The following is a 23,999-nucleotide window of genomic DNA, read 5'->3' on the forward strand; positions in this document are numbered from 1 at the left end:
TATACATGGGATTCAGTTCCAGAAGTGGGGTGTTCAATAAAAGACTACCTGCATTTATTACATTGATAGACTGCCCAAGGAGCAGTGCCCTTGGGCATTCTGCCACAGAGGACCAAAGTGCTCATTTCATTATGGCTGCACTTTCAGTGTGCAATCAAAAGGCTCTGTCCTCTGCCTGTCACCATCATCCATCACTCAGAGACAAATTAGAAGTGGAGCCAAGGAAAAACTACACTACACATGAACGGGTAAGAAACATGACCAGAGTCAAGAATGTGATCAGAGGTCCTATGGGTGGAGAATCCAACAGAGATGACTGTACAAGGTGAGGGACCAGTGTCTCCTCATGGCCCCCAGAAGCTCATACGTTCCCCACCTCTGTGATATTCTTTGTGACAGTGGAGTCCAGTGTTGTCTTTTGTGACTGAGCCCCTCCCTGTTATAGTGTGTGATTGGTGTCTTTCCTATTGCGCATTTCAACGTTCACCTGCTACAAAGCATGATGGTGGTGTTTCTGGGATAGCCTGAACTGTCAACTTTACATAATGTGGGGTCGCCTGGGTGGAGAGTCTCTCTGAGAAACTATTTGAATGGGGTTGGCCTAGGAGCTGTCTGTGAGAAATTTTCTTAATTGAGTAACTTGAGGTAACCCTGAATGTGTGTGCCTTGGGGTCTCATTGCTGTGAACAGACACCATGACCAAGGCAACTCTTTTTTTTTTTTTTCTTCTTTTTTTCGGAGCTGGGGACCGAACCCAGGGCCTTGCGCTTGCTAGGCAAGCGCTCTACAGCTGAGCTAAATCCCCAACCCCGACCAAGGCAACTCTTACAAAGGACATTTCATTGGGGCTTACAGTTTCAGAAATTCAGTCCATTATCATCACGGCAGGAAGCATGGCAGCACACAGGCAGACACAGTGTAGGAGGAGCTGAGAGTTCTACATCTTGATCCAAAGGCAGCCAAAAGGATATATGTGTGTGTGTGTGTGTGTGTGTGTGTGTGTGTGTGTGTGTATGTGTGTGTGTGTGTGTGTATCTATATACGTGTATATGTATGTTCCAGTGATTGACACACTTCTTTAAGAAGGCCACCCCTCCTCCAACAAGGCCACACCTCCCCACGGGCCAAGCATATTCAAACCACCACATTGTTGAAGGCACAAGTCCCTGGTTTGGGTTTGGGGTCCTGGACTGTTTAAAAGTAGAAAAATGCAAGAGAAAAATCCATTCTTTTTTTTCTCAGCCACTTAGTTCCCGACAATAATGACTCTGAGACTAATTGTTTGTTAATAAATGCCTATGTCATAAGCTTTAGCTCGTTCCCTGACTAGCTGGTAACTTATTTAACCGATTCAAACTATTCTATATCTTCTATGTGGTTAGTTACCTCTCCTCAACTTCATGTGTCCAAGTCTGGGGTGAATCACCTCTTTATTCTATCCTGAGTTCAGAGCTCCCTATGGTTCATGTCTGTCTCCTTGGCACAGCCAGATCTCCCCTTTATTCTAACCTGAATTCAGCTCCTTGGCTGGTTTACAGCTGTCCTCTCAGTGTTCTCTGGTGACTCTCTTGCACCTCTTACTATTTCCCAGAATCCTCTCTGTCCCTGCCAGATGTCCCACCACCTATTTCCTGCCTCAGCTCATTGGCCATCGACTTTTTTATTGACAGGTGTTGCTTACAAGAAGATTCTCTCTACAGAAAAAGCCTGCCGAGCATGGAGTGTAACCCCATTTGTTTTTCTCTGCTCTTGACTGCAGATGTGATGTGACCTGCTGCTTCCTGCTCCTTCCGGTATGACTTCCTACAGCCATGGACACTCACCTGCAGTTGTGAGCCACAAAATACCCTTTCTCCTGTCAGTTATTTCTCGTTAGCTTGTGGATGTACCACGTTTTATTTGTCCACTTCCCAGTTGATGGTTGGACCTTTGCCTTGCTTCCTCTTTGGCCTAGTGTGGTCTTGTGTGAAGAAAGCTACACCAAATACACAGTACGAGTTTTTCTGTGGACACATATTCTGTTTTCTCTGTGTGCTTAACTGCTGGGCTAAGCATCATTTTCTGTGATTAACAGTATATATATGTATATATATATGCGTGTATATATGTATGTGTATGTATATATATGTGTGTTTACACACACACACACACACACATATATATATGATTTATTTATTTTATGTATGCGAGTACATTGTCTCTGTCTTCAGACACACCAGAAGAGGGCACCAGATCCCGTTACAGATGGTTGTGAGCCACCATGTGGTTTCTGGGAATTGAACTCAGGACCTCTGGAAGAGCAGTCAGAGCTCTTAACTGCTGAGCCAGCTCTCCAGCCCTGATAAGCAGGTTTTGAAGCTGACTAAACAGATAATGTCAAGGGAAAGAAAAGGAGCGAGACCTGAGAAGACATTGTCCATTTTGAGCAAAATCATAGAAGCATAACATAGGGTCAGAGCAAGCAGCTCGTGGCTCTGTCTGGGATAGCGCTGAGGATTAGAGCTAAAGACGAGAGGGTTCGGGCTATGCTAAATTTGGCAGCCAGGGCCTTTTCTGTAGGTGCCAGAAGTCTGTGGATGGCTTTAGGCAAGGTAGGGCTTAGAGCACTCTGAAGACAGGAGGTGGCTCCATTCAGGGCTGGGATCCTACGAGGCCAGCAGCTGTGCTAAACACCATGCTTCTTACGGAGAATCTTCCTCTTCGGTGTTAGCCATGCAGAACATTTTGAATTCTTGTGGTCAAAATAACCTGGATTTGTGATAACGACGAAGCTAAGGAAGTTTGGAGAGAAGCCATCTTGTTTTGTCAAAACAACCCAACAACAACAAGAACAACAACAAAACCCCAAATACTGCCGAAGTGGACAAGGCTTGTTTATATTGGCGTCAAAGTACATTTGTAATAAGTTTTAAAAGTAAGAATGTGAGTTTTCTTGGACTCTACTTTCTCTGTCATTCCATCAGAAAGTCTATTGTTTGTTTGTTATTGCAAACCAAGTCCTTGTGCAAACCCAGTGAGTGCCCTACCACTGAAGGGGGAACCTTAACCCTGAAATGCTCATTTAAACAACAAAAGATGGGCACTGAAATTGTGGTTGAGAAGGAGACAGGTCATGGAGTCAGAATCCCAGAAGTCTGTGCTCGTTTTGACTGAGTTTACCCAGCATGCTCCTTGTTTATTCTGATCAAATAGCAACAGTGGAGATTCATCCTGAGTCCGGCTTCTGTGTCTCCTAGGTGGTGTTAAGAACACCATTGTATTTCCCCTCTCTAAGCTGCAGCAGACTGATTCTCTTCTCTGTGATGTGTGTGTGTGTGTGTGTGTGTGTGTGTGTGTGTGTAATTTTTATTTCATGTGTATTGGTGTTCTGCCTCCTTGTATGTCTATGTGAGGATGTCAGATTCCCTGGAACTGGAGTCACAGACAGTTGTGAGTTGCCACGTGGGTGCTGCAAATTGAACCTGGGTCGCCCTGAGAGGGCAGCCAGTGCTCTTAACCGCTGAGGCATCTCTCCAGCCCCCTCTTCTGAATGCTCCTAAACTCTATGTTTCAGTCCCTTTCAGTCATGGACCTTCAGAAATATTTCTCTGTGACAAGTGCAAATTGAAGTCATCTGGTGATCGAATCAGCTTATGGCTGCCCTCTGGTTTTGCTCGGTGAACAGGAAGGAGTACAGTGGCATACTCTGAAAGAGTGTAGAGAAGTTCAGTGAAGGCCACTACTTTCTCTTTCCTAGCACTTAGTGGAGTGGATTTCCTTATGAAGTAGAATATCAATGTGGAAAGTATAAAGGGGTGCCAATAGGTATTTAGTTCACAGTGTATGTATTGAATCTATGGTGCCAGATGCAGGAAGGCTTGAAGGACGAGACTTGGAGATGAAGCGCTCCTCTGTGGAGCTTGCAGCCTCCTGGGGGAGCTGAGATATGCAGAGAGCAGGACTTGGAGACCAAGAGAGTGGGGCAGGCTTGGGAGGGCAAAACCACCATGCACAGGGGTAGAACAGTGATGGGCCCTTTGGGACTTCTCGTGGATGATTTCATTAGGGGAGGGGCAGGGAATAGGTCTGAGTGAACACTAAGGGACTGTGTTAGTCAGGGTTCTCTAGAGTCACAGAACGTACGGAATGTCTCTATTAAGGGGATTTATTGTAATGACTTACGGTCTGCAGTCCAACTAACCCAACAATGGGTGGCTATGAACAGGAAGTCCAAGAATCTAGTAGCTTCTCAGTCTGTGAGGCTGGCTAGGTGTTGCAGTCGCTCTTCTGTGTAAGCTGGGATCCTGAAGAAGTAGGTTCCAACAGAGGTGCTGGCAAGTAAGTGCAAGCAGGCGAAGAAGAGTGAGTCTTCCTTCTTCCAATGTCCTTGTGTAGGTCCATCAGAAGCTGATAGAGACTCAGATTAAAGGTATGTACTACAGTGCCTGAATCTGGGACTTGCTCTGTCCAAGGCTGCCCTTGAACTCCGAGATCTGCTTGCCCCAGTCTCCTGGAATTAAAGGCATGTACCTATCTTGCCTAGACCTAAACTTTTCATGGCCACTATGGCCTTAAGATCTCCACGTCAAGATTCAGGTCAGAAGCCTGTGTCTTCTAGCCTCAAGATATGCCTTCTATTTCTAGATTGTAGTTCATTCTAGATATAGTCAAGTTGACAGCCAGGAATAGCCACCACAGGGACCCAGATTTAAACCAAATGGAATGGGCAGGACAGCACAAACTGAGTGTCTGAGTTCAAATCCTGTATGCCACTTAGACATGGGAAGTTCCTGTGAAACTCTTACCGTAGGCTTTCCCCTCAGAACCATTGCTCTATTTCATGGTTACCAGAGATCACTGGATGCTTAGATACGCAAAGCATTTGGCACTGCCCCTTGCAGAGAGAGCCAGGCTGATTAAGTATTTTTCCTTCGTGGCTCCTTTTGGCTCAAGAATATTTTTACAGGACCATGTATATATGGGTGTGTAGGACATATACACAAATCAAACATTCAGAGGGAATGAATTATAAGTAAGTTGGTTTTGCACAGTTCTTTGGAAGAGAAAAATCTTACAGTTTATGAGAGACCAGAGTAAGCTTGCACTCTGAAGAGATGAATGCACTCCGTTGTCAACATAGTCCAGTCCAATGGTATGCTAATCTGATGCCTAGGTAGGAGAGATGGGAGGGATGTGCTGAATATACAAAGTCTTCTGGGGTTCGCATGTGGTTTGTTTGAAGATGTGGGAGAGACGAGGAAAGTGTGTCCACGAGGTTGAGTATTCATTCACAAGAGGCTAGACTGCTCTTCAATGAAAAATGTATTATGCATTACAAATATAAAAACAAACACATTTCATAAATTAATATGTGACAGATTATACTATGTATCTGTGTACGTTTTAGTTACTTTTCTTTTGCTGCAGTGAAACACCGTGACCATGGCAACTTATACAGAAGAGTTCATTTGGGCTGTTTCCAGAGGGTGAGTGAATCAACCATCATGGTAGGGAGAGAGGGTAGCAAGCAAAAGACACAGCAACTGGGGCAGATGTTGAGAGTGCATATACCGAAAGCATGAAGCAAAAGGAGCAAAAAAAGGAAATAGTGTAAGTCTTTAAACTCTCAAAGTCTGCCTCCAGTGACATACTTCCTCCGAGAAGGCCATACCTCCTAAGCTGCTCCAAATTGGCCAACTGGGGACTGAGTATTCAAATACATGAGCCTACAGGGGACATTCTCGTCTGGACTATCAACACCAACACTCAGATGCACATACAGCTTCCCCCTTGATATACAAGACACATACACACAAATACACACACAGACACACACAGACACAGACACAGACACACAGACACACAGACACACAGACACACAGACACACACACACACACACACACACACACACACACACACACACACACACGGGTCACCATTTGCTGCCACCCAGAATTCCTGGAACTGGTTAGCAGGGTGGCATGTTGAAGATATTGAGGATGGATGAGAGGGAGAGGAGGTGGTATTTGCCCTTGCTCTCAGTGCAAAGTTGTTCTCTCTCCTCTCTCCTCTCTCCTCTCTCTCCTCTCTCTCTCTCTCTCTCTCTCTCTCTCTCTCTCTCTCTCTCTCTCTCTCTCTCATTGCCTAATCAATCCTCCAGGGCTAAGGATTTCAGTTGGACTTCTTCTTGCTACAGATTGAATTCTGGCCTCTGCAGGAGGCAAGAATCTTTGAATGAAGGAGTTGGTTACTTAAGATAGGAAGAGAAAAGAACTCAGGAAAAATAGATCGTGTCTCCTCTTTGGCAGCTGCCTTTCCAAGCAGTGGTGGGAGAGAAATTGTAATAGTTATCACTGAAGTTCTGAGTCTCCTGGTGAGGAGTTCTGGTGCGGGGCACTGTGGAAACAAGGTGAGAAAAAGAGAGATGAATATGTCAGGTGAGAACCAGGTCCAGCTCTGGGGGGATGGACCAGCCTATAAAGTGCTTACCTTGCAAGCAGGAGGACCTGAGTTCAGTCCCCAGAATGTACTAAAAACCCATAAGCCAGCCATGTTGGGCTGTGCGTGTGAGAGAGACAGTGCATTTACTGGCCAGCTGGGTTCCCAGAGCTTTTCTGGAGGCACAGAAGGACAGTTGCCTCCATGGACAGGCACAGAGCACAGAGCTTTAACTAGCCAGGTTTGTTACAGCGGGAACTTTGTGGAAAGAGAATGTCTTGCGTAGGACTGGGAGGGAGCCATTATAATATGGGTTCAAAGAGAAAAGAAATTCAAAGGGAAAATGTAATTTTATGCTGTGAACTAATTGGAAGCTTAAAATGGCAACTGAAATTTCTTACGACCCTTGGGGAGGGGAGACAGCTTTCTCCAGGGTGGCTGAACTCAATTTCCTACCAGCTGTGGCAGGGACAGACTGGATCTTGTAAAAATGGCTTAACATCAACCATACTGAGCACCAGAAGCGGCTCCATTTGTCTAGCGTGGCCCTCGAGCTGAAAGGTAATTCGTATTATTGAAAATTTAGTATAATCTCCATACATCTGAAGGTGAGTGGGCGTAATGTTTAAAAAACGTGGTGGTCGTCAGGGACTTAGGTTTGACAGCATGCGTGGCTATTTCTTTAGTGGTCTGTTGGTAGCCTAGCAGCAGATTGCTACCATGTTCCTAAGAACACTTTGAAGAGCTAAAAGTAACATAACACTACAAAGCCTTAGAAAGCAGGGGACAAGGCATCTACCAATGAACTCTAGGATCTCCCCTCTTTGAATCCTTCCTGGGCACACGGCTCCCATACTAGTGTGCAATGTGTGTTTGCTCTTTTATTTGTACTTTTAATATTAATTAATTAATTTTTTGTTTTTTCCAGACAGGGTTTCTCTATGTATCCCTGGCTGTCCTGGAACTCACTCTGTAGACCAGGCTGGCCTTGAACTTACAGAGATCTGCCTGTCTGTACCTCCTTAGTGCTGGGATTAAGGCAAGAACCACCACGCCAGGCTTGGGTTTTTTTTGTTGTTGTTTAGGTGTATTGATGGTCTGCCTGTTGTACACGTATGCATCACATGGGGACGGTAAACAGTGCTCTTAACTGCTGAGCCATCTCTCCGGCTCTCTCTGATCTTTCCTTCCTTGTTGCAAAGTGCATTTTTCTAGGCCATATTCCTCATGGTCTGTCTTAAAAACAGCAGTGGTTGTATGGGATTCCTTAAAGCATGGTTTTCTCGTGTGGTTGTGTACATGCCACAGATGTATAGGTGTCTGTAGAGGCCGGAAGAGGTCACGGGAGTCCCTGGAGCTGGAGTTACAGGGGTCGCAAGAGCCACCTGATGCCGTGGACCCTGGCCGCTTAACTAATGAAGCAAGCCATCTCTCTAGCTGCCAGCTGGTATCTCTTCTTAGAAAGTGTGCCGGGATTTATTGACTGGGAATTCCTAATATAAAAGATGTTTAGATTGTTTCCGATTTTGGTCATGAAAAATAAAAAACAAAACAAAACGCAGAGGTTTAACTTATTCCTGAAGTAATCTGATTAGTAAGTGGTGGGACATCTTCTTGTCTGGAGATTTACAATTCGCTTTCTTCACAAAAAGTGTTGTTTTTAAGACATGAAATGCTTCAGGGTGTCAGACCCAGTACACTCGAATGTGGTGCTCCTCCCTCCTCCCTCTCGGTCTCTCCCTCCTCCTGCTCCTTCCTCCCTGTCCCTCCTCTCTCTCACCCCCTCCCTCCCTCCCTCCCTCTCTCCCTTCTCTCTTCCTTCTATCTTCCCTCTCCCTTTTTCTAGTCTTGGTAGATAGAGTGTTTACTGCAGTTGGGACTTAACCACAGCCTAGGGTCATACATGTTTGGTAGCACATAAAAGCTATCAAGCGGCTGAGACTGGTGGGGTCCAGCCTGTTGTTCCTATATGATCATCTAGCTGGAGAGGATTACCCTGAGTTTGAGGTTAATGTGTGTCACACAGTGAATTCTAGGCTAGCCTGGGTTACATAGTGAGACTGGGTTACATAGTGAGACACACACACTCCCTCCCAAACAAAAACAAAAAATAAGAAGCGGGAGGTCCCGTGGCTTATACTCGTAACCCCGGCACTAAGACAGCAGAGGCAAGCCCTGCCCGAACTATAGTTCGAGACTCTACTTCAAACGAACTTCCGATCTAAAACCAAAGCAAAAGACAAGAGGCAAATCGTTGACAGAAAATGTCACAGAAGCACGCGGCCATTACAGAGACAGGGTGAGAGAATCGTGTATGTCACTCTTGACGTCCAGCCGCGGCGGTGCAGAACCCAGTGAGGGACACCAGGAACTTTGCTCTGCCAGACTTTGTTCTCTGCCTGCCCAGCGCATTCCCTGCGGCAGATCTCAGGGCGCTGTCCACGTCTTCCTGCCTCCTCATTGTCTTCCGGGTAGAGGCGGGCAGGTAACGAAGGCTTAAGTCACATGTTCAACCACGTGACCGAGTGGAACTAGCAGAACCATTGGGACAAAGGAACTGTTGCTCTGGAGGGGTGACTAGATTCTAATAGAACTGTTTATGGGTTTCTTTTTTCTTTTTTCTTTTTTGGTTCTTTTTTTTTTTCGGAGCTGGGGACCGAACCCAGGGCCTTGCGCTTCCTAGGTAAGCGCTCTACCACTGAGCTAAATCCCCAACCCCTGTTTATGGGTTTCTTGACGTGAACAATACGATTCTGAAAGACCGTTAGACTCGGGTCTTCAGAAAACACCTGACAGTCCCATTTGGAGAAGCTGTGTATCTTAGTGCACACATGTCAATGTGTAAACAGTAACTGTGTTGATGTACGTAACTGAGGCTTAGTACAAAGATCGGACGGAAGTAGGGCTGGATGGTAGCAGTGGACGTCTTCCTGGTGAGCTACTTTTTACACTCTTTGATCTAGTCTTTTAGTTTACCCATTTTCTGTTTACGTTTCTACACTCTAAATGAAACCACTAGATGGGACTGTTAGGGAAAACTCAAGTTCAGACTGGGGTGGCATTTCAAAGCCTGTTCTCCCAGGGCTTATGAAGGTGGCAATGGGAAAGTCTCAGTCTCAGTCTCAGTCTCAGTCTCTCTCTCTCTCTCTCTCTCTCTCTCTCTCTCTCTCTCTCTCTCTCTCCCCCTCCCTCCCTCCCTCCCTCCCTCCCTCCCTCCCTCCCTCCCTCCCTCCCTCCCTCCCTTTCCCCTGAGGTTAAGGGAGAAAGTTGTCCTCAGGAACTTGGGGCCAGAAAGGAATCTTCCTGTGGCTCAGTGCTAAAAGCAACTCTTTGGAAACAAATAACCCCACCTGTCCCCAGATGACCTGGGTTAGCCCTGCTCTTGCCTTATGAGTGGCGACTGCCGGCTGTTTTTTCTAGTTTTTTTTTTTTTCCTCTCTCTCTTCGTCTTGTTGGTCAAACATGCTCCAAACGCTGTACAGAGGTGTCCTCAAGGGGTGGTCTTCTCCTTTGTCCTACTGAGGCAGACTCCTTCTCTGGGGGGAATAGGGTAATCTGTATTGTCCAACCCAAGGGTATGCACAGGGTAGCCTGTCTAGTTTCTGTTGAAAAGACAGTCAAGCAACTGATTTCTCACTGAGAAATAACACAATTATTGTTAAGATTTTCGCCCTAGAGCTGATGATATATTCTGGGGGCTACTAATTAATTAATTAATTAATTAGTTTGGCTTTTCATGTATGTGCAAGTATATGTGTTCAAATGTACGTGAGGGAACCTCAAGCAGGCCTAAATAGTTGATGTTGGGTATCTTTCTCCATCTCCACTTTACTTATTAAAGGCAAAGCCCCCATTGAACCCAGGGAGATGAGGAGGACTGTTGGAACCTCTGACAGCAGAAGTCACCGCCGTGGGGGGCAGGGAGGGGGAAAAGGGAGGGCAGGAGGAGGGCGAGGAGCCTATATTTATTTATACTCACCTCCTCAGGTCATCCTGACCTGAAATGAGAACTGAGTGGAAACCATGAGACAAATTCATAAACTAAATGGCTTCGGCCCAAGCTTCTCTGACCCGAACCCCCCCCACCACCCCAACAGCATAAATCACAGACCTTGTCTGACTCAGCAGGTCTGCCCGAGGCCTGAGAGCCTGAATTTGGGGTAAGCTTTCTGCTCTTCAGAGCATGCTTTGGGGGGAGTGAGGGATTGGGGTGTGGGGGACACAGTAGAAACGTCCTGGTTCCAGCCAACGGCATTTGGGGTGCCTTGGAAAGAGATGAGGGCATGGGGTGGCGTCTGTCTGCATGAGGTGAATCTCAAAGAGCCGTTGTGGATCTTGTAGGAGATAGGACGCTTGGAGGGGTTTGTCTCCACCGGTTCAGCTCTCGCTTCAGCCTGGGGGCGATGTGCCTCATTTGTGCTTAAGATATGCGCAGAGCGTCAGTGTAGAAATGGCTCCTCCTCGACAACCTTCTGGCCAGGCTGGGGGACATCTTGCTCAGGAGTAGAAAGGCTTGCAGGACCAGATCTCTAGCTGGAGTCAGGCTCGACATTGGATCCTCTGGGTATCTATTTCCCTGAACCTCACTCCGAAGGGGGTTGGCCTTCTAGTCCCACACCCTTTGATATTCCAAGTTAGGACGATCGACCTGCTGTATCTTCACTGTCTGGTCCAGGAAGTAGTTCTACCCCATCTCGGGCCTTCCAAATGCTGTGTGGGTTTTTAGGAAATTCCAAATGTGTGCGTGTGAGCAGGGCTACCCTTCATGGGTGCCGTGCAGACCTGGGAAATGGGTTGATCAGTGAATGAATGCTTGCGTGCAGTGCTCTGAGTGAACCGTAAATACTAACTCTCTCTATCCACCACCAGAGAGGACATCACATATGCTTCTCTTGCCTTATCTGTGTCAGAAACACCCTCTGGTATTCAAGATGGTGATGGGCACCCTGCCATGTAAGTTTTCAACCTATTTGGCCAGCCGGAAGGTCACCTGATGCTCTTTCTCAGCCTCAGCAGACACATGGGCAAGTCCAACCTTTTGCTTCCACATCAGGACATCTTTGGCTACAAAGTTTATACTCAAGAACTATGCAATTGATTAACAAGAAAAAGTTACAAAAAATCATCTCAATATTCTAAGGAATTTTGGATGTTGCCTTGGACTGGGGATTGGACTTGTGTATCTTATTGCAAAACTCATCTCCTTCCCAGGACACCACATTTTATTGAGTAAATAAAGTCCCTGGTGTGTGTTTGGGGTACTCATTGCAGAGGCTTTGAGGCCTCAACAGAACCTCCATTTCTTACCCACACTGCATAAGTATTTCTGAAGCTGGAAGCTGAGCACAGCAGACTTGGCCTGTGAAGTCTTTCTCCCTAGGGTTGGTCTTCTGGGACTGTGTGGAGGAGTGTCTCCACTTGCTACGGGTTCCTCCTCGAACTCATTTTGGAACGTCTTATTTTCCAAGGAAACAGGATTCAGTGCCCTGTGTTCCCTCGCCCGGTATGATGCCCAACCCAGGGCAGACTCCTCGATAAACAGAGGTGCGCAAGGCATACAAACCATTGGCAGCCAAGCTGCAGAGGCACTGTGAACACTGGAATGGAACATTCAAGAATGCACACAACCCTGGGAAAAGCTTTCTGCTGTTGGGATTCCCAAGGAGGCACACCTGCAAGGCGGCTGTGGCAGATGTGGTCTCGTACCAGCAGAGGGCGGTGAGGACTCCATAGACACCCGGACTATTTGAGTGTGGCTTCTCAGGGGACAGTGATCTCAGCCGGCAAAGTGGCTGGCAGGAAGAAGAATCTTCAGGATTATTTAAGGAGGGACTTTCCTGCAGGTAGATTTCTGTGTAAACAGTTTAAAAACAAAAACAAAAACCACAGCTCTCGACAGTGATTCTGACTTGGGAAATCTGTAGTTTTCAGCATTCCTTGGGTGACTCTAATTTTGAAATTTGGAGGGAGTGCCTTCTTGATTCCTCAGAAACGAGGTCAGACCTTTAGTGACCTATTTGGGAGGATCAAAGTTCTCATGTTAGGGCTTTCATAACTTACTTCCCTTAGTTCCCAGGGACAGGAGTAGCGACGCCTGGGGCCATGACTGGACCTTCTTTCTGCCCGTGGTAGGGCAGGGTTCGAAAGCCTCTGATCAACATTGCAGAGACCTAGGTGAGCTGCTAATCCTGAGATGGACAGGGTTCATCTCAACTGGGCGTCCGGGTCATCTCACTCTGCGCTGTGTGCTTTGATGACCTCATAATTCACGACGGGGTGTGCTTTTGGGTGGCGATGAAACCAGCTGTTCTCTTGCTCATCGTGGCTGGAGCCTGAGACCGCTATACAAAGCAAAACTCAAATGTCCTTGGGTGAAGGAGACAGACTTAGCCCAGGAGAGATGCTCTGTAAGAGGTGGTATCACACAAACTCTACCACATTTTATCCGAGGAAGATAAAGGCAGATGGGAAGCAGAAGGTGGGTTTCGGAGTTGGGCTCCATGCTGCATGAGCTCTGTGCACCTCACTGCACCCAGAACAGAGAAGCCAGGCCCTATTTATCTGTTTCCTTCTTTTTTTTTTTTTTTTTTTTTTTTGGTTCTTTTTTTCGGAGCTGGGGACCGAACCCAGGGCCTTGCGCTTCCTAGGCAAGCACTCCTCCACTGAGCTAAATCCCCAACCCCCCTTCTTTTTTTTTTTTAAGATTTATTCATTTATTATATATAAGTACACTGTAGCTGTCTTCAGATACACCAGAAGAGGGCATCGGATCTCTTACAGATGGTTGTGAGTCACCATGTGGTTGCTGGGAATTGAACTCAGGACCTCTGGAAGAGTAGTCGGGTGCTCTTAACCGCGGAGCCATCTCTCCTGCCCCTCATGTTTCCTTCTTACTACGGTGCCGGTGGGCTGAGGCGTCGCCTCATGGCTGGAGGGTATAATAGAATGATTGAACTTTCGGCTTTAACTGCTTATCCTGATATCATGAGCACAGATCTGTCTACATATTGCCCCCGCCCCGCCCCCGTGTCTCTATGCCCCAGGTCAAAACGGCTGTGAGCAACCAGGTTTACAGAATCAGTATTATATCCGGGAGGAGGAGCCTGAGCGACACACCCACCCTCCCTCACAGTGATGGACAGCTTTGACCTCTCTGCCTCTGATCCTGATCTCTGAGCCCCCCAGCCTGTTCAGTGCCCCGCAGGCTCAAACTGATAACCTATGTGAGTGGTGGGTTCCAGGATGCAGGTCCCTTCCATTCATTTTTGCATTTACAGCCCAGACACTGGAGGGCAGGCAGGAGGTTTTCGGTAGTTAAACTCTTTCAAACAGCCTTCAAAACAGGGGTTAGTAAAGAAATAACCAAACTCAACTGGCGTGGGCCTCTCCTGAGAGCAAACCTGCATCCATTAAGCCCACGTGGGCCTGACAAGGCTCATCTCCTGGTAACTGCAGATGCTGTGAACTTTGGATGACTCCAGAATCCCATCCCAGTTAAACTTTAGCCAGCCGTCAGGGTGGTAACTTGATACACTTTGTTAAAAGGACCCTGAAACTTAACGCAGAGTTTCTGTATCCAATGATAAGAGGCTTTGGAGGTGAGAGGGAAGGTGTGTGAGAGGGAAGGTGTGTGAGAGGGACGGTGTGCAGGCGCGAGCGCTTATCAGTAGGCAGAAGGGCACCGGGATAGATTGCATTCAGAAATACCTGAAATTGTGTGACACAAGCCAAGGAAACCAGCCTTGAACTCAGAAGCCTTGAGCTGGCTCTGTGTGGCCTAGGGGAAGTCTATATGGATCTTGGGATCCTTGCAAGACAATGCAGGGGACAGGGGTGAGTCCTTAATTTATTTCAGGTCCCTGCCTTGATACTAATCCTGTGAGTTAGAGAGCCTCTCTGGGTCTGCTCTCTCAAACATGAAGTTTGTGAGTTTTAGTTGTTAGACTAGATTTCTAGTCCTAATTCGGCCACTTACTTAACTGTATTAGTTACAGTTTTACCGCTGTGACCAGACACCATGACCCAGGCAACGACTATAAAAACAACATTTAACTGGGGCTGGCTTACAGGTTCAGAGGATCAGTCCGTTATCATTAAGGTGGGAAGACAATGGCAGTTTCCGGGCAGGCATGGTGCAGGAGGAGCTGAGAGTTCTACAACTTCATCTGAAGGCTGCTAGGAGAAGACTGGCTTCCAGGTAGCTAGGACAAAGGTCTTAAAGCCCTCTCCCACAGTGACATACTTCCTCCAGCAAGACCATGCCCATAACACCAAGGCCATGCCCACAAACAACAAGGCCATGCCCACAATATCAAGATCACACCCACTCCAAGTGCCACTCCCTGGGCCAAGCATAGTCAAACCACCACACTTACTACTGCATTAGCCTTGGGTGTTACTTTTCTCATTGTGACCCAGTAGAGGACACAAGTCCAGGAACAAAGGACTTACTTTGTTCATGGTTTTAGGGGTCAAACCCATTGTAGCTTGACCTTGGTGGGCTTGTGCAGAGCACCCTGTTGGTAGGAACCTGTAGTGATGGACAGAAAGCAAAGAGAATATGTTCAGGAACAGGCCAGGGTGCCCCCAAGGCCATGCCCCTAGTGGCTTACTTCCTCCACCTGACACTCAACTCTTTTCACATATCTCAGTATTACCACCAAACATCAGGGATTAATCCATTCTCTAGGCCAGAGCCCTCAGAACCCCTCTCAGACACCCCTAGAAGTGTGCTTCATTAACTCCCTAGATAGTTCTGTTGCTTGAGCCAATCAAGGTAACAATCAAGATCACCCATTATTCTTGGGTAAATACCCACAGTGCTAGTGGGAAGGTATTCCAGATAGGAGGACTGTGAGGAACAGAAGATGCTTTGTGCTAGCCGGGTGACTAAGAGTCAGCTTGCTAACCCCTTCTCACCCCTATCTTCATCCCCTGCTTCCCCCCAGACCCCTGGCATCCTGCGGTTCTAACTGATGGAGAAAAACAACCACATCACCATCATCAACACCACTACCACCACTACCACCACCACCACACCACCACCACCACCACCACCACCACCACCACCACCACCACCACCACCACCAACAACAACAACAACAAGCGGCAACGTTCTATCAGGGTTTTGATTCTGTGTTGTCCGAGGCTCAAGGATCCTGATTCTCAGGCTTCTCTGGTAAAAAGTCCATGGGAGACCTGAGTTAGAGCCATGGCCAAATGGTATTCTTCTGTTGCTCTCCGACCTGGAAGTCTGCCCTTTTTTTTAAATATATATATTTGTTTTGAGACAGAATTTCTCTGTGTAGCCCTGCCTAACCTGGAACTCCCTCTATAGAACATACTGGTCTCAAACTCACATAGATTCAACTGCCTCTGCCCTCAAGTGCTGGGACGAAGGGGGCGTGTCACCAGGCCCTGCCAAAGTCTCGGTTTCAAAGAGTGCCTGTTGGCTACGGAGATCCTGTACAGCACGTTCTTTTACCAACTCCCCCACCAACGCTTCCGGTCCTCCCGCTTCCGGTCCTCCCGACAAACTTCTGCTATCTCAAGTGCGTTCTTGCCTGTGGCTTTGGCGCATGCTTTTTCCTCAGCCTCTGGACGCTCTGTCTGCATACATTTACGTGACTTACCTCACTCAGCTTATTTGGAGAGACCTTTGCAGTTAAAAGCTCTGTTGCGGTGTCACTTGAGATGCACAAAGTACTGCACGTGGACACTTCCGGTCCGTTCCAGCGCCTGTGTCGGGTCATGTCCAGCTTTCGAATCTTTGCTTTGAGATACACCGTTTCTTAGACATCCTTCCCAAATTGCAATCCACAGGGCTCAGAGCTCTACTCGAGTCCCCCTTCCCTCTACTTGCTGGAGAGTACACTCTTTCCCAAACTCTTTTGTTTTCTTCATAGTTGTTGTACCCTGGAGATACATGTGTGCTGTTTTCAGTGTGTGTCTCCTGCCATGGGTTGCAAATTCCACCATTTGGTGCTCAGAGAAGTACCCAGCATGCACTAGGTTGGCGTCAGTACAGACCAATTGTAATATTAGTCCTTGTCTCCAAGCCATGTCACACATGGTGAGGCAATCTCAGTTTCTCTGCCCTTGACCCTGGATTGTACCTCGGAATTGCACAAGACAACCATTCATGACTGACTGGATTTAGCAGAAGAAACAGGACCTGTTTACCACAGCTGACCTATACCATTAATTATGCTGTGTTCTTATTGTTACAGCCAGATCTGTGCGGCTCTCGGATGCCAGTGAATGAGCCTCTTTCTATTTTGGATACATAGATGTTCAAAAAGTCCTGGATGAATCGTAATGACTTATAATAATAGTTGGGTCAAGCCTATCTCGTGGCAGCATTCAGTGGCCGGGAAAGTCAGCTTAGCCTCAGAGCTCTTGGATTATCTGAATGGCTGTGGGAATCGAACACTGGATATGGTCTGCTTCTCTCAACTTAAAACATAGAGACCTGCAACTTGTGTGCACTGCAGGCTGGTCCACTGGATTTTCAGAGAGTCAAGCAGTAGCCGCCTTTTCTCCAGGTTTAAGATAAAGAAGGTTCCAGGTGTGTTGTTCAGTTTTCATTGTCATCTTGACTCAAGTCAGAGTCACTTGGGAAGAGGGAGCCTCAGTTGAGACATTTCCTCCATCAGATTGGCATGATTGGGCATGCCTGTGGGGAACTGTCTTGATGATTGATGTGTGAGAGAGCCAGGTCCACTGTGGGTGGTGTCACCCCCTAGGCAGGTGGTCCCGGTTTGTATAAGAGAGTAGGCTGAGCAAGCCAGAAAGCAGTGTTTTCCTTCCATGGTCCCCACTTCATTTTGTGCCTCTAGGTTTCTGCCCCGAGTTCCTGTTTTGGCTTCCTCAAATATAAATTTATAATATTTAAGCCAAACAAACCCTTTCCTTCCCAAGCTGCTTCTGGTTAGAAGGTTTTGAGACCCAGAAGGTCCCAATCTCCTGTGTGGATTCTGAGTCATTCATGATATTCCCAGTAGAAGCATGTTTTCATACAGTCTTCTCCAAGGCTTGCTTGGTCCTGATGGTTTAAAAGACAGTCTCTCTCTCTCTCTCTCTCTCTCTCTCTCTCTCTCTCTCTCTCTCTCTCTCCCTCTCCCTCTTCCTCTCTTCTCTCTCTTCCAGTTGGTGATGAAGCCAATACAGTTGAAAGACAATACCCATAGGACCAAGAGCAGAATTCCATTTTTAGACAGAGCCTGCCTTCCCACGGGTGACCATCACACAGAGAATCAATGTCCCTGTTACTGAGAGACAAATAAAAATTTAAAGAGAGAGAGAGAGAGAGAGAGAGAGAGAGAGAGAGAGAGAGAGAGTAAATAGATGCTCACTGGGGCGAGCTTAGTCTTTTTCCTCTCTCCTCCACCAGCCAACTGCAGGAAGATTCTGTGTCACCCAACTCTTCTATCCCAAGAGAGATGTCTCATGCCGCAAGCCACTGCCTGCTCAGGATTCGAGCCAGAGGAGGTGTTCTTTGGTATTTATTAAAACCCAGGGTCTAGGAGAGTCTAGTCGTAGGCTCTGAGCAATGGGTATTTTATTTCTTTATAGGTAATAACGGGAAAATAAGAATTAGGCAATGAACTCGTGGGGAATGAATGGGTTGATAAATGAAGTATACATTTTCAATCTGGGAGGAGTTGGAGGAAGGAGTGGGGAGGTGGGGAATTGTGATAAAGATACACGGTGAAATTCCCAAAGAATTAATAAATATTTGAAGAAATACAATTTTAATTTCTTTTCTTAAAATCTCCTCTGTTGAAACGGTGTCCAACTATGTACCCTGGGTTGGCTTCAAACTCTTGACACTCCTCAGTCGCTTGAGTGCACATGCCACATAGACCTGCTAAAACACACATTTTTGAAACTTACCTCAAAGCTCTGGTTTCTATCAGCCATCTCCTGGACTGGTTCAATATGTACGTGGGAGAGGAAGGCGGTGGCAAAGGAGACTCAGAATTGCTATTCTGGACGTTTTTCAGACATTGCCACCAGCTTACAAGATGAGTGTGGCAGAAATTTGCCTGTGTTAATGAGAATTATGATGATATAATTTTACACGGGTTAGCACAAAGCTGACGGTGCCTTTTCAGGTACCGTCTTCTGTATGTATGTTTGGGGCTGGGAGGATGACTGCTTAAGGTTCTCTGGCTTGGAAAACTTCAGATGAACTTATATACTGATGTTCCTTGAACTGACTAGAGAGGTTTCTATGAGTAGCAAAGGGATGAATTTTCTTTACCCACAGTTATTCCCTGCCTGCAGTATTTCTATCAGTGGGCCTCTTCTGCCTTAGTCTGGGCTCTGTTGCTCAGACAAAGTATCTGAAGCCAGGTAACTATCAAAGCAAGCAAGTAGACAGACAGACAGACAGACAGACAGACAGACATGTTTATTTGGTTCACCATTCTGGGGTCTGGGATGTCCAAGGTTGTATGCTAGAGCTATGGAAGGCTTTGTGTTTTCAGTGGCCTGTGGGAAGAGTTGGAGGGGCTGAGGGGCCATATGTGGGAGGAGACAGAATTTGATTTTTTGTATCTAAACCTGTTCAGAAGGAGAACTGATTCCTTGCATGTGACCTAGAGAAGGCCTTGTTTTCAAATGCCAGCATTGTGGCATTCAAATTTCAACACGAGCTTCAAAGGAGACAGAGTGTATCAACCAGTCTGGGAAGCCGGTGATCCCAGGATAAATATGCTGAGGTAAAAGTGACTGAGCCCTTTCAGGTGTCCTTGGGTCTTCCTGATGCCCCTTCCTCTGTCCCCATGCTTTTAAGACAGCGTTTCTCGGGCTGGAGAGATGATGGCTCAGCGGTCAAGAGCACTGACTGCCCCTCCAGAGGTCCTGAGTTCAATTCCCAGCAACCACATGATGGCTCACAACCATCTGTAATGGGATCTGATGCCTTCTTCTGGTGTGTCTGAAGCAACAGTGTACACACAAACATAAAATAAATAAATCTTAAAACAAACAAACAAAAACAAAACACAAAAAACCCCCAAGTGCTTCTCAACTTTCCCGACACTGTGACAGACAGTTCTTGATGTTGTAGTGACGCTCAAGCACCTTATTTCATTGCTCCTTCATAACTGTAATTCTGCCACTGTTATGCATCGTAATGTAAATATTTGATGTGCAGGATATCTGATATGAGACCCCCAAAGGGATCGCAATTGTTTTGAGAGCTTACATCCATGGTTCATCGCTGTGTGTGTGCTCTTGGGGCCACTCTCCTAATTTTCCCACCCGAGAGGGCCTACATTCATCTGCTGCCCCCAGCATCTCCTGAGTACTTGGCAAAGTTGACTCAGTAGCCGGCTTCCCCAATATCCTTGAGGCCAGTTGAGTGGAACTCCTCCCCGCCCCCATCCCCCGCCCCCAACCCTGCTTCTTATCCCTCCCTTCTATTCACATTCCACGAGTATTTCCTAAGTAAATCCTTTGCATGTAAGCCTTCATCTCAGGGTCTGTGTAAGAAAACACTGTGAAAACGGAAAGACAAACCCAAGGCTCTTTCTTACCTTGGTGCGTGGCTGTAATGTACTCCAAATACCTGGTTAAGACGGTCCTGTCCTTCATCTTTTGGGCTATGGGAGGGCAGAGTCAAGGTGCGCAGCTTTGGTCTACCCAGTTGGGTATAGGAACGAAGCATATGCGTGAAACGGAAAGAGCACCAAGGCAACGTATTGTAATTAGCATACCGGAAGTCTAACCACCCTGGCTCTGTATCCAGACGTCAGCAAAATGGGGCAATGCAAGCAGCAGCTCGGCATTCCAGGGAGGCAGGACACAGTGGTTTCTCCACTACTTCCCCCTCCCATTTCCTCTTCTCACTTCCTCTTGCACTGGTATCCCGAGTAAACCTCTTGTTTTTACATCAAGACTGAGTCCCGTGTGTTCGTGGGGTGGTGGGTGTCCTCAGGATTGGAGCGAGAGTCTCCTCAATCTGAGGGTCTTTCACTCTCCCATCCTCCTGTAGAACTAGAGTTTTAAAAAGGTTACTCATTGTCAGAGTCCGGACTGGACTGCAGGGCTGGACGTGCCTGAGGGAGAGCCAGAGATAGGACTTGCCGGACCAGCTACCAGCCCCAAGGACACTGACCATCCGTAGCCACCCCCTCCCCTTCCTTCACTCCCCAGAAGTGAGTCATCCCCCTGAGTGAGATGAGCCACCCTACCCACGCTGCTGAGCTGCTAGATAGCACATACTCCTTGCTGATGTAATTTCGCGCCGAAAGTAACTGTGCACCATTTGAAATGACCAATCATGTGTAACCGAGCGAATGCCCCTAACCTCCCCTATATAAACCCCCGAGTTTGGAAGCTCGGGGTCGATTCCTCTGTCTCCTGTGTGAGATACGTATCGACCCGGGATCCCGCTAATAGGGATCTCGTTAATAAAAGCTACCTCTTGCTGTTACATCAAGACCGGCTACTCGTGATTCCTGGGGGCACTCCACCCCGTGATTGGAGCTAGAGACTCGGCTCCCCGTTTAGGGGTACGCTCCTCCCTCCTCTCCCCTCCCTTCCCTTGGCCTCTTCTCCCCTCCCACCTTCCCTTCCTCTCCTCTCTTTCATGGAAGCCCTTTATTCCAAGAATTAAATATTTCCGCTGTTTTTCCACTTAGAAATCACTCAGGAGTTTAAAGTGAACGGGTATCTTGGTGGCGAATGGGGTCAAAGCATTCCGCTGGGGCAAGACCCACAGAGCAACCAGAGGTTCCAAGCCTTAGTCATCCGTGTAAGTGGTGGTATTTACCACGTAGGACAGAGCACTAGGAGAAAGAGAAGTTCTTCCCCCGCCTGCCCCTGGACAGAGTATGGAGGATTTGCAAGGCAGTGTGAACGACCTGCAGTAGAGGCTGGTTCTATTTTCCTGAGCTATCTGTAATGATAAAGACTCAGAAGGCAGTTTGCAGTGTATGTGGACAGGCTCGCCAGGGAATTATTTACCCCTGAGCCCCAAGGTATCACTGGCAAGTAAAAATTTCGATTGCACAGATTAACGGTGTGCAAGACGATGTTTTGATACCTGTGTGTATTGTGAACAGAATAAAAACCATGGAATCCTTCAAAGCTAGGAAACTAGGAATCTTAATATCCAAGGGACTATCAGAAAGTTGTCTCTCTCTCTCTTTTTTTTCTTTCTTTCATGAGGGTTAGATGACCTAAAAAAAGCAAGGCCTGACAGGACCAAATAACTCATCCTTATAGCTCATAACATGCACTGTCAGGAAAACCTATTTAAGCTTCTCAGGTGGCAGGAAGCTAAACCTAGTTTCTCTCCTTGCTGTTCAGAGGACAGCCTGTCGCCTGGCTGGGTCAGAGCCGGTCAGCATCAGCTGAATCATGTTGTCTTGGAACAGGGGTAGGCCAGGACTTCTATCATCAAAGCCAATCTTTCCATGTAGGTCCATCTGCTCAGCAGCTCAGACGGAGGGTGGAGGGTGGGGGTGGGGGTGGGGGGTGTTGATTGATTAGTAGTGGAAGGGGAAAGAAAATGGGGGTGAAGCTCAGTATTGGTCCACCCAATTGGACCAATTGAAAAGTAATATTTCAATGGATCTGAAAGAGCATGGGAAAATGTATTGCAACTAATAGGCTTCATTTCCAGCCATTTTGGCTTTGCACGATAACATGTGCAGAATGAGCGTAGCCGGAACCAGCAGGACAGAAGTGGGTGAACTATTAGGGGGACAGCCGGAAGCAAAGGATGGACCAGACATACTGCCACGTGCCTGGGTTTCCAAACCAGAGGAGAGTCGTCGAAGCAGAGGACAGATGGAGTTTGTTGTGGAACACGTTTGTACGATGCTTATGGCACGGAACACATGCCATCTAAGGATGCTTGCGTGTCTTAAGGGCAGAGACTGAGCATACAGTTATGGGTGGAGGATAAGACTTGCCTTAATCAAGGCAGACACTGCACCGAGTGCTTGGCTCTGTCTGGCCTCACAGGATTCTCTGCCATGGTGTGATATAGCTGGGTGACTCTCCCCATGTGTCAACACATGGCAACATGCTCCTGGACTTCTCAGACTCCACAGTCCCGAGCCAGATAAACTCACATTCTTTGTAAAGTGCTGGTTTGTCATATATAACGTTATAGCAGCGAACACCAAAGACTCCATGAAGACAGTCAACTGGGTTTTGAGATATGTGGTCATCTCATAAATTAGCACCTTGGGAAAAGTACACAGCTGCAGTGCGAATTTGGGTTTCTTTAAAAATAAGAAAGGTCACGTGAGTGTGTTTTTTGCTTTGATCAAAGGTGTGGGATATGGGCTGCTTCAGGTAGTCCACAGCAGCTGACTATGATTTGTCCCATGCTCTGGCAGGGACGTGGTTTCGCCTGCTAGAGACAGTTTACATTTGTAGTCCTGGGGACTCTTTAAGAGGGTATAAAAATGCCAGAGGCTGTGGTGGCTGCTATTCCCCCTGTTGGTGCTCTTGATGCTGTGGCTGGATGCTCTTTGTTGGGTTGCTGGTTGGAGATATCTTGCCGTCTGAGATTGGACTTGCCCCAGTGAACTCAAAAGCCTTAATTGGCAAGAAGGGGTCTGAAGAGATTGACACCTCTTTCCCCTCTAACCTTCTTTCTCTCCCACCTGGTGTTGGAAAGGATAAGGATGGAGTAGGGTGGAAGAGGGAAAAGTATCCAATAAAAGTCAAAAGTATGGTTACACACAGCCATGACCTAGGTGCTTAACCAACTGCCATGCTTTTTGCTAATGGCTCCGACGGTTCATGAGCTTCTGCTTCTTGTTGCTTTGTGATTACTTACAGTTATGGATGAATACATACACTGCTACAGTCACAAATACACACACTGCTACAGTTACAAATATACACACTGCTACAGTCACAAATACACACACTGCTTCAGTTACAGATGAATACACACACTGCTAGTTACAAATACACACACTGCTACAATTACAAATACACATACTGCTACAGTTACAGATGAATACACACACTGCTAATTACAAATACACACACTGCTACAGTTACAGATGAATACACACGCGCGCGCGCACGCACGCACGCACACACACACACACACACACACACACACACACACACACACACACACGTTATTTATGGTTAACCTTTACCTCTACAACAACTTTTAGGCAACAGTCAAATTCTTCCAGAAAGAAGACATTGCTGCTTGCATACCAGAATCTGACCTGACATACATACATACATACATACATACATACATACATACATACATTTCAAGAGAAAGGCTTGTGAGTCTTGAGTTACAAAGCATCCATTTCAGGAACGTGTTTCCTCTGTGGTGCAATTCAGCCAGTGTCAGAGACAGGAGAGCTGAATTTGGATAACTTGAAAGTTTAGGATCATTGAGCTTTTGAAGCTGATTGTTCACACTTAGAATATTTAAGCTCCTTCTAAGCCAGTAGGATCTGTGGTGTCCCCCCCCCCCGACCCCCCAATCTCCAAGATGCTTCTTTAGACGTACTGAGATTCATGCAGGGTTTCCAGGTTTCCGGGTTTCCAGGAAGAATTGAAGTAGAACTGTGTGTGGGTT

General features: G+C 47.0%; 1 long non-coding RNA gene across 5 annotated transcripts; it reads right to left on the bottom strand.

Moving 5' to 3' along the window:
• Positions 1–13,106: 13,106 nt before the first annotated feature.
• Positions 13,107–20,918, bottom strand: LOC102554932 (uncharacterized). 5 transcript variants are annotated; one of them, XR_005497490.2, is made up of 5 exons: positions 19,963–20,916; positions 18,314–18,465; positions 16,051–17,688; positions 14,870–14,948; positions 13,107–13,346 (listed from the first exon to the last, which is right to left on the bottom strand). It is a non-coding gene; the product is annotated as an uncharacterized LOC102554932 (long non-coding RNA). The 5 variants fall into 5 exon arrangements; XR_010061097.1 differs by having other exon boundaries at positions 14,486–14,948; positions 15,778–17,688; XR_597380.4 differs by having other exon boundaries at positions 15,778–17,688; positions 19,963–20,913.
• Positions 20,919–23,999: the final 3,081 nt, after the last annotated feature.

This window comes from Rattus norvegicus, chromosome 20 (assembly GCF_036323735.1).
Source record: "Rattus norvegicus strain BN/NHsdMcwi chromosome 20, GRCr8, whole genome shotgun sequence".
NCBI classification, from domain to species: Eukaryota; Metazoa; Chordata; class Mammalia; order Rodentia; family Muridae; genus Rattus; species Rattus norvegicus.